Raw genomic sequence first — 11740 nt, 5'->3', positions numbered from 1 at the left:
CCCCCCCCGGTTCACAATAAAAAAGGTGTCAAATTATACATTATTAATTTTTTTTTAAATAGATAATAAATTTTTTTAGCCTTTAACTAATAAACCCTCCCCCCCTCTGTTTATGACCACTGTATCCACCCTTGTTTTACACAACATAAAATAGGTATGATTCTACAGCCTACAGGTACAGTTAATAAATCTATATTTATATTATATATATGACTGATAAAAATGTGTATCTTTGCTGTGTAGGTACTTATAAATGTATGTAATTACATTTAATTTTATCATAAAAGCATACACCAATTACACCAATATACCTAAACGAAATGTTTGTTTTATTTTTTAGTAGTTATCGATTTGTTTTAAAATGTAATATAATATGTAATTAAAATTATAAATTGTGTTCAAGTCATAGTCAGGTGTACCGTAATGGACAGTGGCGTGGTGAATGGGGTTTTATGATGCGGCGCAACCCATTTGCGCCCGATTCAGATCAGGTGAAAATCGTGCAACGTTTCCATTTATTGAGTATATTGGTATAACTATAAAATTTAAAATAATATTTGATAGTTTCCCATGCTAATCGAAACCAATATCCAAATCGATAAAGATAATAATATTTTGTCGTCAGTCGTGCTAATCGAAATTGTAAAATCCCATTCAATAAAGATTATACTATATAAAATGCATCTATCAGTTGTATTGTATTTGTCAGTTGCATCAGCACATGAACAGTGAATACTACTATAATATAATGGACTTTCACATGGATCTTACACAATAACTGACGACTAGTATGTTTTACTTATTTTGGATCTATATACATTTAATTTAATACAATATTAATAATTTAGATATATTATGTGTGTAGTATTGTAATTGTATTTATAAATTATTTTGATTTTACGTAAAAATTTAACTATTTTAAATTTATAATTTAATGCAATATAAATAATATTTAGATATATTATATGTATACTGTGTAGTATTAATCATTATTTTTAAAATCATTAATTTTTCCTGATTTGTCTTAAGCGATTTTAAACGATACCTGATGGGCGCATTCGGGCTATAAATCAGGGTGTTAAGTTTTTTATTTTGGGCGCAAATGCGCTACTCAGGGGCGCAAATGGGCTACAGCCTTATGATGCCTAGGCGTCATGGTGGATTTTCTTTGGGGGGTGGGGTGGTTGGGTACATTTATGGTAACCAATGACATACAACAAAAATTAAAATATTTACAGTCACGTAATAATTAAATGTACTATGTATTATACTAAGGGGATAAAGAAGGGTTAGTACTGAAATATATGCTGGACATCAAGGTTTATATATGTTCACCACGCCACTGGTAATGGACATATTATGGTTTATCGCACACACAGATATCTATATAGTACAGATAGTATAGTCGTATATATAGATATAGTATAGAGGTCTAAACACAAATAGAAATATATATAATTTATGATAAAACCTGTGCCAGAATGAGAGGCAATGATAAAAAAACAGTCTTTCTTACTTCCCCATTCCGACACACTTCCCTCTATTTTATCAATATAGCCATGGTCTATCCACTGACCACTCTAACATCTCTGATTAGTATAGATATCTGTGATCGCACATTAATTATTTGTAAGCAAATGCAATCCGTTAATATTTTGTCGTCAGTCGTTAGCTCAAATTGTTTAAAGTACTGTCACAGTTACTCACAGACCACAGCGTTGACATCATTCCAATCCTATAACAGCAATCCGCTATTTATAAATTGCGTTCTAAATACTACTATTATTCGATTTTTGTATCGACATTGGTAATAAAGCTATAAAAATATTAAAATCGTTCAACAATTATAATCAGAGTAATTGTAGGTATTACTGACTAATGATTTATATCAATAAAAGAAAATGATCATATCAAAATTATTAGGCATAATTTATTTATTTATTATTTATTGATATTTACCTAGATTATTCTCAATTATAATATTACAATTTACAACTAATTGACCAAAATAAGACTAAACCGGTGTGAAAAATAATACACCGGGATGTTTGGACCATATCATTTACATGGTTCATTATCCCGGTGCGGGATAATGTGGGATAATTTTAAACCGGTTTAATCTAGTGAATTTCTACATATATATCTATGTAGATTATAGACCCCGCTTTTAAAAAAGTCGAGAATAGAGTCACATGATTAAACAATAAAATTGCGCTGCGGTAGTGCAGTCCCATCAGTTGCTTTTACACGTTTTTGGGAAAATATATTTATTTTGTCATACTACAATCATCTTTATTCCAGTGCCGAAACCAGGATTTTTTTTTTGGAGTGGGATGGGGGGGGGGGGGCTAAAGAAATTGTTAGGGCTAGGGTACTACCGTGGATTTTTACAATATATAGTTATGGTTGGTTCATTCTATCATATTTAAGAATATTTAATTATAAAATTCCCATGATATTTTCTTCGCTTCGCCGCATCAGCGAAGTTATACCTAACATTACAATTTTTATTCTTTGTCGTCAATTTATAGGTAAGCTTGTGTTTAAAAAGATATTTCAATACCTATCTAAAACTTTTGTAAAAAAAAAACTTAAATATTTGGAACCTGAAAATGTCCGTAAATACCTCAAAACAAGTTAAAATATATTGAAAATTTTTGAAAAATGTGTAATGAAAATACTGATATAAACATTCAGTAGTACGAATTGTATATTGTATTTATGGTTATTTGTTTTAGAGTTACCTACACCAAAAACAAAAATCGATTTTTTTGAAAACCGATTTTGCCTAAAAATTCCAGTTTTTCCTTAATTTGTTTTTATTTTTCCCGGTGTTTTTGAAAACTACTGGGAAATATTACTTTTGACCTTTGACGGGGGTATCAGAAAATATGTTGTTGAAGAAAATTTAAACATTTGTAACATACTGCAGCGGTGGTGGAAGAATTCTTTTGTTTTGGCGGTGCCACCACAGTGGCGATAAAATCATAGATAATACCATGACAAAATAATCTATTTTGTTATGGATAATAAAAGAATTCTTATATTATTACCTATGGATAAAATTGTATCCGAACTTATTTTGCCGTAACCGTTACCGGCTACCGCCACGGCCATCGCTACCGCTGTGGTTTGTGTGGGACGTTTATAAAGTATAAATACGTATACTGTCCTAAAAAGTAAAAGGTGATGATAGACACAAATAAAAATATAACAATTTAAATAAAACACACATAATTAGGCTTAAGCCCCCTCCCCCCTAGCTATGGGACTGCTATATTCCATACATAATGACAAAATAGCCCTAAAATAGATATTTAAGTCTGCAGTGCGCAACGCACTATATACTAATTTTAATACTAATACCTATCGTTATTCTCGTAGTTATTCAAGGATAACTAGTGATTAACTACGATAATGGATCACAGCCCACAGTTTATATATGCGGTGGTACACCACCCAAATTGTTGTAATATACCTTTATATTTTACCCTGCTATGATAGACGGAAATCCATTAAAATTTCAGGGGGGGCTAACATTATTAACATTAATTCGATCCTATAAAACTAAAAAAGGAGGAGACTTGAGGAGAAGAGCACCACATAACATTGAACTTTTTTCTTTCCACAATCTTTTTTAACCACCATACATACCTAAGGGCTAAGACATTAATGTCAACAATCGAATACCATTTATCAATTTGCCATTATCACTTTAGCCGCACCTAATAATCCAAATTTTGAAGTAATTAATTACGATTACCTATAAAAACAAATTAAATAATAATACTAATTTTGATGATTGTTTGTTAAAATAAAAATAATGAACTATGTTTGCCAAAAATTTTGTTTATGTTTTTTTTTTTTTTTAAGTGTCATTAGATTACCAATTAAACAACTTAAGTATATAAAGATGTAGTTATAAGAAAAAAATGATTTAGCTCTTGTAAATTAAACCTGTATCAATTATTTCATTAAAAGCATTAATGCATATTTTACTAAACTTTGGAGGACCATAGTTAATGAACTAGTGAACCAAAGTTGATGATTTGACTATAAAAATTTTCAGAAAAAAAAAGCTTTACCAGAATCTATTAAAAAAATATAGTAGTTACCATTTTAAGAAATAAAGTTGATTTTGCTATTGGTACACCTGCGTGTTTAAAAATTTTGAAATTGTTATAAAAAAATTGTCTGATAAAAATTAAAAAACACGTCTTTTTTCATTTCAACGAAATTCTATTACATCGATCCATAATAGTAAAAAAAACCCGCGTACAATGACATAAGATACATCCTGTATAATGATATTATACAGTTTTAACTTTTAGAAGTTTTATCCAGATTTGTTTTTCAACATTAAATTCAGTTACATTTATACGGTTACGATGGTTACCAACTAATTATTGTATTAAGTTACAAATATCAATAGGATATTGTACCAAAAAGGATTTTATTATATTTTGAGTTTTAATAAATTAAATATTAAAATAATAATTAAGCTACTGTAACATTGTTATTTGTTTATTATGTCTATATAAATTGTATTCATATGTTATAACAAATATTAATGATATTTAATATATTCGTATTTATTTGTACTTGTATACAAAATAAGACAGTAGTTTGCCTACTTCGATGTCGGGAAAGGTCTTTGACCTTATTTTAATTTACTACATATTATACAGATCACCGGTATATAATTATATATGGGCTGACGAATGATTATAGTCAGTGTTAGCCGTTGCCCGTTATCCAGTATATTATACATAATTATATAATTATATAAGTTCATAATATACAATATATTATATTATTTTATAATATTTCCGTTTACGGGTTTACGTTTCTTCACCTAAATTATTGGAAAACTAACTTCATGCACTAATATGTACTACAAAATAATTCAGCCAGATGACCTTGGCCAAAAAAAAAATTTAGAAAAATAGAGGATACTAAAATACACATTCTGGGCCAACTTTTACATTTTTGGTGTATCTAGACATGAGAAATAAAATATTTATATTTGTTTAAATTGCAGCACATATTATTTTTATCAAATTCAAATAAACCTATTTTTTTCAAGCATCTTTGATGGGATTTTTTAATTTAATCATAATCATAATAATAAATATATTTGCTAGGTACCATTTAAACAAATATAGGATAAAATGATTTATTGAGAATTTTTTATTCTCTATCATACCTAAAAATTCCCATTTGAATCTAAGGTCATCCGACTGCGATATTTATATGTTACTAATTTTTAAGTTTTAACACATATGATAGTCGATAACATACATACGCACTGTATTAGTTGTTTTATCGGATATACACTATATCTTATAATTAGGTACCTATAATCAGTGCCGCAATTACAATTTTGAGGCCCTTTTTGTTTTTACTGTATAGCATTGGCGGAAATAGGGGGGGCTTAGCCACCAAATATACCATTAGCCCCCCATCAAAAAAAAAATATATAAAGTTTTTTTGGTTGTGTGGAAACCTTTGGCACATTGATGTATAAAATGTTAGCCCCCCTGAAATTTGAATGGATTTCCACTTATGTATTGTAGACAGTGTCAGCAAAATACAGGCATTTTGAGAGTTCTTGTAGGTATCCAACAAAAGTGTCCTACCCACTTGTCATTTTTCTTTGGTAATTGCAACTTATGCAATAAAAAAATGTTTAACTGCACATGACTATAATATTAAAATAATATATCATTATAATATTACATCTTAAATATTTGATTAAATAATAGTAAATACTAATAACAAAATAAATCCACTTATTATAGGTACATTTATAACATTTATAAATGGCATACATATTTTTATCTTAGGAATTAAATATTTAAATTAGTTGGTAAATTCCATGACAGGTAAAGTTGGTAGAATTGAAGATAGATACAAATAAATTAATCCAAAAGTACATCCAAATAGGTCACTGTTATGGATGGTGTTAAATTTGAATTTAATGATATAATATCACTGCATAAGAAAAATGATTCTGAGCGAAGACGGTCAGTCAGCCTATGATATTAGTATAATACCAAGTTTATTTTATGATATTATTGTGACTAAAGTAATTTATATATAATTCGTGATTTGTACGTATTGTAAAATTCGAGGCCCCCCCCCCATACATACTTGCGAGGGCCATCAGCTGGTGCCTTGCACTGCCTGCACCTGCGGTAGTTGCGGGCCACTTGCGGCACTGCCTATAATAGTATAATGTAAAATGTTAGTTAATATTTTTAAATCCGGGAAACTAACATTTGATTTTAATCACGCCTGAGTATCGAGTATTTACATTACATTTATTTATAAACATACGGGCGTGTAATATACACGGTGTAAAAAAATATTTGTTTCGTCGTCATAGTTCCTATACATATTTTACCATTTACAATCATCCATATGGGCCAATTCAATAAATTTGTAAAATTTATAAAATTCATAAAATTTAATAATTTAATAATTTCTAAATCGTTTAAGGTTTGTTAAATAAAATAATAATATATACGATATACCTGTTTGGCTGCTTATGCCTTATATTATATTATTTAGTATTTATATTTGCGTACGAATATTGTGTAAAACAACACCGAGAACGTATATTAATCAAGACTACCTACGGTTATTATTCTTTAATTACGATTTAAAAATTTCTCGCTCGAGTCGTGTACGGTGGACACATATCAAAACATTTTGTTTTCGTCCTCAAAATACATTATACACGTGTAAATTCAGGGGCGGATTTACCCATAGGCCCACCAAGGCACTGACCTAGGGCGCAATATTTTTGGGGGCGCAATTTTTTAGTTAATTTTTACTTTTTAGTTTTTCATAATTTCATAATTCTATTTACCTAAATTTATATTTTATATTAATTTTTTTCGTATACAACTTGCATGAAACTGGAGAATGTCTCACGTAGTCACGTCGCAGTAACGTTTTAATTTATAAGCTATAATAACCTTGCCGTTTGAGTTTAATCTTGCGACCAGCGCGCGCCGCCACCGCTAGAGGTTCGATATCGACACTCTACGAGGCAGTTGCCGCTGTTGTCTATGTTAATGCATGGGAGATGGTATACGGGTGTACGGCGTAAACACATACAATATTGTGAATGGCACATGCGCAAAACGCCAGCCAAGGCTCGCACAGTGCTTGGTGGAATGACCCGCCTCACCCCGCACCCAGCATCACAATTTTATTAGAATACTGGAATTAATTCTGGAAATCAGGTGTCTTGATAAAGTAATTAATAATAATTTGTGATGTTACGAACTGTTCGATTTTCGAACCGAACCAAATACCCTGGTTACAGCTCGAAGACAAAGGCTATCACCTAAATCGGTTGAAAAATTGGTGTTCTTAGATGACAATATTTAAATATATTTATCATATAATTTAAAATTTGATACAAAATGTAATAAAAATAATAAGAAATAGTAGCAACTAGCAAGAAGTAGTTAATACTGATAGTTAATTATTAAATTTATAAAATAAATAAATAATACATTTTTTTCTAAACCTAAATCTTTGGGCATACTTGAATATTTAATAATTAATATTTATGTATTTATAAAAATAAATTGTAATTTCCATTGTTTATACTTTTTATTATTTAATATTTAATGTTTATTTAATAACTTTATATTTTATAAGATAATCATTAGTTTATAGTAAATACTAAATAGTAAACAATAAATAATAAATATTGCGACGACGCGCGACGCTGGCACTGTCGCCTGCCTCCTGTATAGTGAATACTGCAGCATACTGCTCAGAAATTTGCTAATCGATTACGATTATAGAAACTAGGGTGTACAGATAAATCAAGGCGCAAAATGATTTAATTATTGTACAAGTGTACAAATGTACCTATGCAAAATTGTATTAATATTTATTTGTTTAGTTAATATGTATAAATACAAAAATACCTAAATACAATTTTTATAGTTTTGTTTTAGTTCGTGGAACATTACTCCCCCCCCCCCCCCCGTGGGAGCACACCAATGTTTTGGGCGCTAGTGTTGTAATGCCTAGGGGTGGAAAAATGGTAAGTCCGTCTCTGCGTGTAATGCAATATATGCTATACTTATCACTTACCAGTTCCAGTTTTTAATAGTAGCTATGTAAGCATAGGCGTGCGCACGGGTGTGGCTTATAGGGCTATAGCCACACATGAAACTTCTTTTTTAGGTAGGTACTTAGTACTCTTAGATAAAAATTAAAAAGAGCCAATAACTCATTTTTTGGAAAATTAGATTTTTTTATCAATTGTCGACAAAAAATTGTCGTGACTGGCAATTAATAATACTGATAATAAATTAATTATTGCCATAAATAACAGAAGAATTCTGTTATCTACGCAATGAACGGTAACCTAAAGGTCAACGGATAATATTCTGTTTAACTACACCATTATCATAAATGTACCTATCTTATCAGTTATTTAATATGCTAACGCTAAATTATTTGTTTAAAATTGTATATCTTTTGTGGTAATGAATATAAAAATATAAAATACCAATGATCCTAGGATTCACAGTTATTTTTTATTATTTATGATTTAATTAAAATGTCGTCATCTTCAAGTGAAGAATTGTGCCTTTGTGGCAAAGCCAGATCTAATCTAAATGATGTCTACTGGCAACGGCACATAAATTGTATAAAAAATTGTCAGTTACTTTGCAAAACAAAAAGATTTCAGTTATAGCCGATGAAACTAGCGATATAGGGCATCACGAACAAATGTCTATAGTTATTCGATATTTTGATTCAAATTTAAATCATCCGGTGGAACACTTTGTTTGTTTGCAAAGGCTCATTTCAGTCAATGCACAATCTATATTTGATAGCTTAAATGATGTAATTAATAAATTAGGCTTAAGTTGGTCTTCTGTTATTGCAGTATGCTTTGATGGTGCGGCCACTATGTCAGGGTATAACAATGGAGTACAAGCAAAATGCAAAGAACAAAATAATTCTCTTATGTATATCCACTGTTATGCACATTGCTTAAATCTAGTTTTGGTCGATTCTATTGGTAGAAAGAATCGTGTGGTGTTTGATTTTTTTGGAACAATTCAACTTATTTTTGCTTTTATCGAAGGTAGTTGTGTTAGGCATGCTGTACTAGAAAAAGTAGCTAGACAAATAAATATTAAGCTTGTAACTTTAAAATCTATATCTACCACCAGGTGGGCTTGTTGATCTGAAGCAATAACAGCTATAGCAACAAATTATTCAGCCTTAAGGCGCATTCACAGCTACGTCGTGTGTCGTGTCGTGCGAGGGCTTGGTTATTATATGGTTACGACTGGTAACCAATATGGTTTAAAAGTTGAGCAGTAGTCAATTCTTGGTATACTCGGTTGCAACTTGGTTATTACATGATACCAAAAAAGTAATATCCAATCACAATACGATTTGATTGACACGACACGACACACGACGCAGCTGTGAATCCGGCTTTAATTATTGCAATTCAAGAAATTTATGATTCAACCAAGCTCTCAGATGTTAGAGCTAAAGCGCATGTCTTGATAATGCAAATGCAATCATTTAATTTTATATTTGCTCTTAATATGCTTGATCCAATATTATCAATTATATATTAAAAGTGAGTTCAAGCTTACAAAGTAAAGAACTTGATCTCTTAACTGCGGTTGGTTTAATAAAATCACTAAAGAATACAATTACTCGTTATCGATCTGAGGATGGTGAATATGACAAAACGACAATATACGACAAGATTATACATATGTGTGATGAAAATAATATTGAAGTTCCTAAGGTAAAAAAACGAAAAGTGTGCAGTAAAGTAGATGATAAACAACATAATCAATATTTTGAAGAAACAAAAAAATTAGAAATGAAACATTCTTGTTTTTTTTTTGCCTTAGATGAAATTATGTCTGGCTTAAATAGCCGTTTTCATCAAGAAAATCTAGAACTTATTGAAGGTATTGGGAATCTAGTCAATTTAAATCCTACTGAGGATAACATGAAATATTTTAAAATATTATTTAACACTGATGTCAATGGATTAAAGGCAGAAATTAAATTACTAAATAACATGACTACTTCAGAAGTATTAACTATAATCCATAACTGGGTACATTGGTTAAGTGAAGGTGATCGTTCAACTATTTTTAATCAATTTTCAATTATTCTTAAATTATTTTTAACTGTGCCCGTAACAAGCTGTTCTTGTGAACGTTCCTTTTCAAAGTTAAGTATAGTGAAGACAAAATTACGGTCTACGATGAATCAAGAAAGACTAGATGCATTACTATACATGTTTGTTGAGCAAGAGGTAACTAATTCAATCAATTATGATGAAGTAATTTTGTTCAAGATTTTAATAACTGGAGAACGACGATTAATACTTTAAGACTTGAGTTGTAATAATTGTATTATTAATTCTTAACATGTTTTTTATAATAAATTGTATTTCTACTTACCTGTTTTGTATATCTATTTTTTTTTTTTTTAAGACAGGGTTTTATAAGGGGGTGGGTGATCAGAAAAAAATTAAAGCCACGCTTGAAACAGGAGTCTGCGCACGCCTATGTATGTAAGTACTAACTACCGCAACGAGTGACGACGTGGTTATTTTTCACTAATTATACCTACATATAATAGGTAATATACCACCAGTGGCGGTCAAAAGATTTTGTCATGGGATACGGCTGATTGTTTAACACATGCATTATTTTATCATTAAAAATATAATTTATGGTTATGTCTAATATCAATTTATAAAATTATGGTAAATAAAAACTTTATTTATAACTTAGGTATACACACTGAATCACGGACATTCCCCCGATCATTAATTTATTAATTTTTAATGCTTAAAATATAAAATATATGCTTATTTTTTTTTTTATTTTTTTTTTTTTGAAGTAGTTCAGTGGATGGAACAAATAGATTTATAACCTATTATATTTATGAAAAAAAAATTTTTATTATGTTTTAAATAAAAAAAAAAAAATAATTTCTTATTAAATAATGTTGTATTATTAAATTCAATATTATTAGTCAATAATAAACTTTAAAAAAAAATTGGGGAAAAATGTCCACATCAAAAATATATCGGGGGTAAAATATCCTACTACACCGAAAACAATCAGGGCCCCTGATTAACTGCACAATGAATAGCCAAAGAAAAAATATTACCGCTAAGTCACAACTTGATTTTCTGTAACGATATTAGTGACCTTACTTATTTTGCCCATGTAGGTATCTAACCGTCCGCGGCGCGCCGATTGGATATTTTCGTTGGCTTAACCTCAAGCACATTGCACGTTTGAACACATGTATATTATTCTATAATATATATATGTATTATTATTTATCAGCTGGACTAGATCTATGCATGTGCATTGTATATATGTAGGTAAAGCCACTAGTCACTACCCAGGCAGGTATATACTGTAATTACCACCGAGCAATTATTAAACTTTCTAACATAAATTACAATGTAGTTGTAATTATAAATTATAAATTATAATTTATAAAATTGGTACGTAGTGGATGTACTAAATTTATTGACGAATTTAGGTAAGTACCTAACCTAACCTAACCTACCTAAATGTAGAATTGTAAAGGAGAATATTTTTCTATAGTTTTTAGGATAATTTATAGGTTACTATATGTATAGGTACTATAAATACTAGTATACTACTATGTAGGACGGTGGCGTATTTACGGGGGGAGG

The 11740-nt window shown here is 29.9% G+C and overlaps 1 protein-coding gene across 3 annotated transcripts in view; it reads right to left on the bottom strand.

The window, feature by feature from the left end:
• LOC100575760 (lipase member H) overlaps positions 1-11740 on the bottom strand; it is a 35242-nt gene that overhangs the window by 14026 nt on the left and 9476 nt on the right. Inside the window, exons 1-2 of one of the 3 annotated variants that reach the window (XM_029487984.1) lie at positions 8122-8256; positions 6154-6224 (exon numbers count right to left, since the gene is read on the bottom strand). The exons of 1 other annotated variant lie outside the window; for it this stretch is intronic. The gene's annotated coding sequence lies outside the window, so the exon portion shown is untranslated. Of the gene's footprint in view, positions 1-6153; positions 6225-8121; positions 8257-11740 lie in introns of those variants that run through there. One more of the 3 variants, XM_016802238.2, reaches the window with a different exon arrangement.

The sequence above is a fragment of the Acyrthosiphon pisum genome, chromosome A1 (assembly GCF_005508785.2).
Source record: "Acyrthosiphon pisum isolate AL4f chromosome A1, pea_aphid_22Mar2018_4r6ur, whole genome shotgun sequence".
In the NCBI taxonomy this organism is placed as follows: Eukaryota; Metazoa; Arthropoda; class Insecta; order Hemiptera; family Aphididae; genus Acyrthosiphon; species Acyrthosiphon pisum.
The sequence above is the reverse complement of the archived record's forward strand: the minus strand, read 5'-3'. Positions and strand labels throughout refer to the sequence as shown.